We start from the raw sequence: 8,654 nt of genomic DNA, 5'->3' as shown, positions 1-8,654 counted from the left end.
CTCCTGAGCCCTGGAGTATGTGCCTTTAACCCCTCCTCCCTCCAATATAAGAGCAAAATAATAGCAGGGAGGTGTCCCTGGGCAGTCTCAGTTGAGCACACTGAATCTCAGGGTCATTATTGAGGAAGTAAGACAGTAATGGATGATACTTCTTATACACTTCCATGTAATGGATTACCCCGAGACAGAGCAGGCTCAAATAGTACCAGGTATTATTTCACAGTGTTTCAGGGTCATAGATTTGAGCATATGTAGGGATGTTCTCTAACAAGACTTGAGTCATCCCCAGGCTTTATCAGTAAGGACATGTGCCCACCTCACTCTCAGAGCCACTGGCAAGACTTGTTTTATTGGTGGGTGTTGTATTTAGTCTCTCATAAGCTATTAGGCAGAGATTTGTCTTGAATTCTCATCATGTGTGCATCTTCACTGTGCATTTTCCAGTATGACAGCTTGTTTCATCTAAGTGAGAAAGTGCGAAGATACAGGGAGTATCAGTTAGAAATTTTTCGTGAAAAGAAAGTCAGGTTGGTTTGGGGGTTTTGCTTGTTTGTTTGTTTTTAATGAAGCCTTGTGGTGTACAAAGTCCTCATCAGATTTGATAATTCTGCATTGGAAGCAAGCAAATAGATCTATTTTTTAGCAGGGGAAGTACTATATGGAAGTCTGAAGGCCAGCAGGATAGGGATGGGCTTTGGAAAGCAAGTATATAAGCATTAATTCATTACCTGGCATACAAAAAACTCCTCCTGAAAAGATGGTTAAAAATGGTTGAGTGAAAGCACATTAACTTCTGAGTTTTCATAATGTTTTGTAATGAATTATAAATGACGGGATAATTCACAAATGATGAATTGGCAGTTAACCAAACAACAAAGAAAGTTCTAGAATAAAAGTGACAAAGCGATTCTATAAGCTAAGAGAAGTAATGGAGAAACAAGGAAGCCTAAGAGATAGCTCAGGGGTTAAAAGGCACTTACCTTGCATGTGGCCAACCCGGGTTTGATACTTTTGAGCACCATCAGGTATGATTTCTAAGTACAGAGCCAGGAATAGCCCCTGAGAACCACAGGGTTTGTATTACCCCCTCCACACCCCAAAAAAGAAGAAATAGTGGAGAAATGGGACAAACTCTCAAATGTGTGGTTCCCATGAAGTTGCCTGTGCTGGACCTAGAGTCTAGCACCTAGGGAAAGTCAATTTATTGACACTTATACGATATTTTCCTCAGGTATTTGTCATTTCTTTTAAAATGAAACTAGAGAAAAGTGACTTTCTAATTAGTAGAAGCTATATTTTCTAAAAAACATAACTTCGCGAGCTATTCAAGGATGCATTTAAAAAGAAAACTTGGGCTAAAGTGATAGTACAGCAAATAGGATACTTGCTTGCATGCAAACTACCTGTGTTCTATCCCTGGATGGTCCCCCAAGTCCTACAAGGAGTGATCCCCGAGAGTAGAGCCAGGAGTAAGCCCTGAGAACTGCCAGGTATGGCCCAAAAAATAAAAGGAAAAAACACCTTTTCTCTAATATTCTTAGTTCTGATTTGCAATTTTTCGAGATGAGACAGTATATTAAGAGGCAAATTAAGCAATTTAACATTTAGAAAATTAAACTGAATTCATCATTCCTGGCAAGCAAAACAACACATATTTTTGAGTTTTGATCTTAGCTGACAGTAGTTACCATGTGATTCAAGTGCCTGGCACAGACAGGTTGATACCAGTGAGGGGGTGAGATCCATTTGCATTTTGCCAATTTATTCCAATGATGTTGCAATTTCCTTTCTAGGTCTGCATTCTTGGTGTATTCCTGGCTGCTTACTTATTAATTTGGCTCTTAATTCTCCTCTGAAATCCTTGAGTTGTTGCAAAAGCATGAAAAAATAATTCCCAGGATGAGACTCTTTTAGGGGAATGGATTCTGAAGACACTACTTCAAAGCCACTTGCAGCTGGTGATTATTGACAGGAGGGCCTAGAGAGGCACTGAATTTTATGGTGACCCTTAGTAATTAGGTTGGGTAGGTTGCCATTTCATGGAGTATGGAGGTTGACTCCACTAATTATGTATTTTTTCTTTTTCACTTCCAAAGAATTCTCCTCTCTGTGTAGGGAAGTCTTCTCAGGTTGCATCTTCCCAGGAATACTGACCCTCATGCTGCAGACCATGCATACTTAGGTTGACATTTTATTTGGTTAGTTTGGGGGTCAATACCCCAAGAAAACAGCTCTGGACTGACTCCTGACTTTGCTTTCAAGAAATCACTCCTGGCAGGCTCGGGAGACTATTTCATAGGCATTCAGTTTATGTTGGCCATGTGCAAGACAAGTACTGTACCACCACTCCAGCTGCAACATTTTTTTCTGTAAGATCATGCATTGTGGAGGTGGGCAGAGTGACCATGAGAAGGTTGCCTTCAAGCTACAGTGAAAGATCATCAAGACCCAAGACAGAATATGCTATATTTGAAGGAACATATGCTAATAGGTAGCTACTCCTCTTTTGCACTTCTAAATATTTAATAAGGATTATAATTTATTATTCCAAGTCTTGTGTCGACACTTTTTATGAATTTATTTGTCCCTGGGTTTCTGCCTGGGAGCAAATCTGGTTCAAAAGGTTTCACACCAATCTGTTGACAAAAGTGGGTAATAAAGGATAGGACAATTTTATAGAGCATCTCTATTTCCATGAACTATACCTTATCAATCTGTGAGCTGAAGTTAGTTTTGACCAGTATACCGTTGCCCGGGACATTCATTTTTTTTAAAAAGAGAGCCATTACTGCTGGTTGAACAAAAGAGATTTGAGACACTGGAAAAGTCATTAGTTTATCTTTATAACTAAGTCAACTTGTTCATCTTAATTGTTCCACAGGTGTATCCTAACCATTTATTTTCCATAATTTTATAAAAATATGTTTTAAAACATTTCTTGTTAAAAAATTTGGTGCTGGACCCCATGACAGATTGTTTCACTTGGGGAGCCCCAGAAAGGGGTGGGTGAGACCCTTCCCTACCCCAGGGACCCAGCCCCAGCAGCTAAAAACCTCGAGACCTCAATTGCACCATGCTCATGGCCAATCTCCACACACTTGGGCCAAACCTCACCCTCTAGTGAACCTATTCCTGGACCACATGGCCACATTCTTGGCCACACAACAACTCATAATTCACACCACCCATACTCCAAGAATACCACATTTGATAGGGTTCAAAGTAGGATGCAACCAATCCTAGAAGGGAATTTTTTTTACAGACACACACATGTTGTGTATGTGTATATATATATATATGTATATATATACATACATATGAACTACTTTATAAAAACAGAATAAGTAAAAAAATAAAATAAAATATTGAGTCATACTTGGTGGAGCTCCTGGCAAGGCTGAGGGGACCATATGTGCTGCTGGGGATCAAACCTGGATGGGCTGCATACAAGCAAGCATCTTACCTGTTGTACTATATTTTCAGTCCCTAATACATTCAATTCTTAAAGAAACTCTGTATTTCAAAAAATTACTGTCAAAGAATTCAAAGAGTTACTATCATCATGATTCATATTGATTCAATCATTTATTAGCCCTGAGACTCACCCTAGGACTTGTATTGAGGAGATGTGGACTGAAGGAGCATCAAGACTTCCAGAATGCAACAAAATCTGAGGGAATAATGATGGAGTGAGAAGGTTTGAAACAAGAGAACCATACAGGGTAGTAGTGCCTGGATACAAGTACCCTGCAGAGATATTACAATAATATCTCTACAATAATATCTAGCAACATGACTTGAGAGAGTCAGAGAGGAGAATTGGGCATACTGGCCAAAAAGCTTAGCCATTTAGAATAGAGGAGAAGTTATAGAGACCCATAGGACTACCTAAAGGCTCCATCTTGTTCAAATTTTCTGTCTAGTAGGATATTCTCTCTAGAATAAGTTTCGAGGGTTGTTCTTCAAACCTGTGTTCTTCCTTGAACACATCTTGCTTGTTGGTTCCTACATCTCTCTTTACTTGCTTGTTCTTTCAAGCTCATGTTCTCTCTTGAACACATATTCCTCACATGTGTTGGGAGGAATGTTGGAACCCCACATCTTCCTAAATAATTTTCTTTCAGTAAAAACTATATTGCTTCACTAAAATAAAAATAATGAAGTTTCTGAGCACCAAATTTCTTTTCTTTTCACACTGGAAGAGGTTTTATGGAAACCAAGCTCTATGTGTTTTATATTCATAACATCTTTCCCCTGATGTAGTGGTAGCAAAAGGTGAGAAATGTTTTTCAGGATGAACTGAACAATACAACAAAACTTGAAAGGGTACAGGGAATAAGACATGTGCCTTGCTTGTAGGTAGGTAATACCAGTTTAATCACTGGCACCACATTTCCTCCTTAGCAACAACTGAAGTGATCCCTAATCACAGAACCAGAAATAGGCCCCAAAGATTATCAAGTATGTCCCTGAAGCCAAAAAAAAGAAAACAAAAGGCTACCTATAAAGACTTCTCTCTTATATAAACTGTATTTGCTCTTTCCATGAGGAAAAGGGTTTCTCGTTTTGCTTCACCAAATGATCATGGGAAAATCATCGTCCTTGGAGCTAAACCTCTGGCAGATCACATTCTCAAAAGATAACCCCTAAGAAGATTCTCCCATCCCACAGCATCTTCCACAATCCAAGAACCTTCCACCTCCTCAGGTTGTCACATTATCATGCTCACTAGGATAGATGGAAGCGATTCTATATTTATATAGAATCACAGTGAGATAGATCCTTAGAAAGCTGTTTATGGTTAGGTTTGTCATACACTGTTCCAATACCCATCCCTCCACCAGTGTACATTTCCAAGCACCAGTGTCCCCAATTCCCCTCTCATCACTCCCACAGGCACTCTCTCTCTCTGTGTGTCTCTCTCACTGTCTCTGTATCTCTCTGTCTCTGTGTCTCTGTCTCTGTCTCTCTGTCTCTTTGTCTCTGTCTCCGTCTCTCTCTTGGGCATTGTGGTTTGCAATAACAATAACTTCTGTTGTTAGTTTATCAAAAATTTGTTGTTGGAATTTTGATTCTTGACACCTTGATGTGCCCACAGAAGGTTTCCAACATGTCAGGAGTCCTAAAACTTCTGAGCTCTTAGGAAGTACAACACCCCAAGCAGAGAGATATCAAAGGGAAACCATGAGCCTTCTCTTGAATGGAGAGGAATATCTTACCTATGCTATGCAAGGCTATGTCCTGCTATGCTTGTATTATATGTGAATACAGTTTGTCAATAAGAAGGAAATAATGTCATTTACAATGACATGGATAAACCAAGAATGCATATTGATAAGTCAAATTTATCACCCAGAGAAGGACAAATATGATATGACCTTACTTCAATTTGGAATCTTAGAAATAGGGACAGGATTCACAATACAGCAGTTAGGGTGCTTGCATAGCTGACCAGGATTCAACCCCTAGAACTCCATATGGTTCCCTGAGCCCTGCTAGGTGTGATCCTTGAGCACAGAGCCAGGATCTAAGCCCTGAGCACATTTGGGTGAGGTCCCCAAACAAAACAAAAACACTCACTTTGGCAGCATATTTACTAAAAATTATATTGATGCAGTGGTTAGCTCGTGCATAAGAACAACGCACAAATTTGTGAAATGTTCTATACTTTACCCCATCCTCCTTGCAAAAAATAGTGATATTTAGACAAAAAAACAAGAAGTAAACATCATAAGAATGTGACTAGCTATATACACAGCTGTTAGGAAAAATGAGGTCATGAAATTTGCCTATAAATGGATGGACTTGGAGAGTATAATGCTGAGTGAAATGATTCAGAAGGAGAGGGAGAGATATAGAATGGCTGCATTTATTTGTGGGATATAAAAATGTATGAAACTAATATCCAAGGTCAGGGAAAATGGGCCAGGGGGACTAGTCAATGGTTGGGAATTACTGAAGGGTTAGGGGATGGATGGTAGTTTTTTATAGAGGAGGGTCCATTATGACAACATTAGTTGAAAATCACTATATAAGAACAATGTTGAAAGTAGGTAAAGGGATATACATAATAACCTTTCAGCATCTGTATTGCAAAACATCACGTCTAAAATGAGAAAGAGAAGAGAGGTACCTGTCATAGAGGGAGGCAGGGGTGGAGGGTGGTTTGGAGAGGTGGAAGGGAAACTGTGGACACTGCTGTTGAGAAATTACACTGGTGGAGAGATGGGTGTTGGAACATTGTATGACTGAAATCCAGACATGAACAGCTTTGCAATGCTGTCTCATGGTGAATAAATTTTTAAAAAAGAATTTAATGAATTGTCATATATATATACATATATATATATACTGGCTTCAGGGATGAAAGCTGGGAATTTTGGGTGCTCGCCCAGTCCCAGCTTGCATGCTTTTTTCTACAAAATAAAAGTGCAGAATTGGAGTGTTTTATAGAAAGTTTTCTAGCAGCTTGACAGAGTAATTTTTATCTGTTGAATTTAATAACAAAGCAATTGATACTTTAATAAGTGTGTTTCTTCTTATCTCATTTTTTTCTCTCATGGGTATGAGTTTTAACAGTTTTGTACAAAATAACTCATCCTTGATAAGTTTGGGGTGAATAAAAACAAAACTGCACCTCCCACTTTATTTAGATTTTCTGAAAAATAAAACTTAGACTACAAGTGAATTTCAGACTCTAGCCAAAAGATTTGGCAAATCATGTCACAAGAAAAGAACTTGGCTTACTAGGCCTAATTTTGGTTTTTTATTCTCTTTGCATGTCCAACATTTGCATGTATATTACTTTTTCTTTGCCTTTGTAATCGTGAATAGAAAAATAGACTGGGGTAAAGATGTCAGTACTCAACAAAAGCTGTAGAGGAAAACAAATAATTTTCAAAATAATATCATTACATTTATTATATAATCAACCAACATTGGCAAAAAATAAGAAACAGCATCTACTATGGTCTTGCATTTCCCAGCTCCACCAGAAGGAGTAAATTTTTTTCCCTTAAAGGAAAGAGAAAAATACAAGCCAGTTTTCCTGATATGGTGGAACTTGTTTCAGAGCATGGGGCTGGGAGTAGGAGGCGGGGTGGGGAGGTAGAACAGGAAATTAAAAAGGATAAAGAATTCTCTGTTTTTTCTCCAAAAGTATGTGAATGCGTGTGTGTGTGTATGTTTGAGAGTGTATGAGTGTGTATATGTGTGTCTGTGTGTTTGAGAGTGTGTGGCATTGATAAAGAGTATGTGAAACAGTATTGTGAGTGCGTATGTGCGTGTCCATGTGTGTAAGTATGTGAAAATATAGTAAGAAAGTTTATGAGTATGTGTGAGAAAAAGTGTATATGAAACAGATAAAGAGAGAATGTATGTGTGTGGGTGTAGAAGTGAGAAGGATACAAATGAATGCAATGTGTACTTTTAACACCTGGGTGTAATTACGTTCAATCCCTTTATGTTGGAAAAACCATTTATGACATCACCATCTGAGTCTGAACCTCATTATGTTTAACTTTCTGAATGAATATTCCAAGTGAAACTGTCTTCAAAGGCATTTGCTTACTGGGATGGGGGAAGGAATGAATATCAGGAGATGAGCTCTCACATGTGGAAGATTTTGTACATGAACATATGAAAACATACCCTTGCTCTTAGTTAATATGCAGTCAAAAACATTTATGTGAACATATATATCCTTAATGCTTCATTGTTTTAAGGTCATTGCTTTTTAAAATTATAAAACATTTCTGAAAAAATTCATAAAAGGAGGAGGTCTTTTATTCTGGAGATTTCTGTGATGTGATTATATGTTTTCTGGGGATGCTTACCTACAGGACTAAGTCCTGTGGAAGAACTCATCATAAATTCATAGGCTTCTCTCTCATCTGTACAGCAGATTTTTATGGGGAAGTTTGAGGACAGAGCTGTATTCTATCCCAGGCTTGGGGCATTTTCTGCACAGATACATTCATCTTTCTATCCACTCATCCATTTGGCATGGGATGTGTATGATACTTGAGTTTGGATTTTGCTTAGCTCTTCAGGGTATCCCTATATGATCTCTGGATGGTTGTGGGAATTCTCAACTCTTTACAAAGGATTGTAGCTCCTTAGGCTACAATCTCCATTAGGTGCTGAGAGAGAATACAAAGTGGATTTTCCTCAGATCTCAACTCTTATGGTTTAGATCTCTTCCTTGGGTGTGAATGAAATAGAAAATAGTGCAGTAGTTCATTATTTAAAACAAATTGGACTTTCACTGGGACCTTCTAGTCGGAGACTTTGGTGGACACAGGCCCTCTCTCTCAGGTCTGCCCAGAAGGTACACAAGGGCAGAGATGCCAATCCTTTGGTTCCAAATTGCATTAGGGCTAATCTGGCCTCCCCATCCCCCTTCCTCCCTTTCTTCACACTTGTATGCTGAGATAAAATGTCCATTTTGCTTTAGAATTCGGGGAAACTCCAGGAGTTGTATGATCAAGAGATTTTTGAACTGGCTCAGTTTCACTCACCAGCTAGTAACCTCTAAAGTCGAAAGCCCATGACTGGTCAATGGTGTGTCTCAAATGCTGTTATAGCTCAGCTTCAAGCTGGGGCTGTTTTGAGCATCTGCCTTCAGTCTCAAGTTCCATTGCTATCTTTCACAA

The sequence above is a fragment of the Sorex fumeus genome, unplaced genomic scaffold (assembly GCF_029834395.1).
Source record: "Sorex fumeus unplaced genomic scaffold, SorFum_2.1 ptg000051l, whole genome shotgun sequence".
Classification (NCBI taxonomy): domain Eukaryota; kingdom Metazoa; phylum Chordata; class Mammalia; order Eulipotyphla; family Soricidae; genus Sorex; species Sorex fumeus.
The sequence above is the reverse complement of the archived record's forward strand: the minus strand, read 5'-3'. Positions refer to the sequence as shown.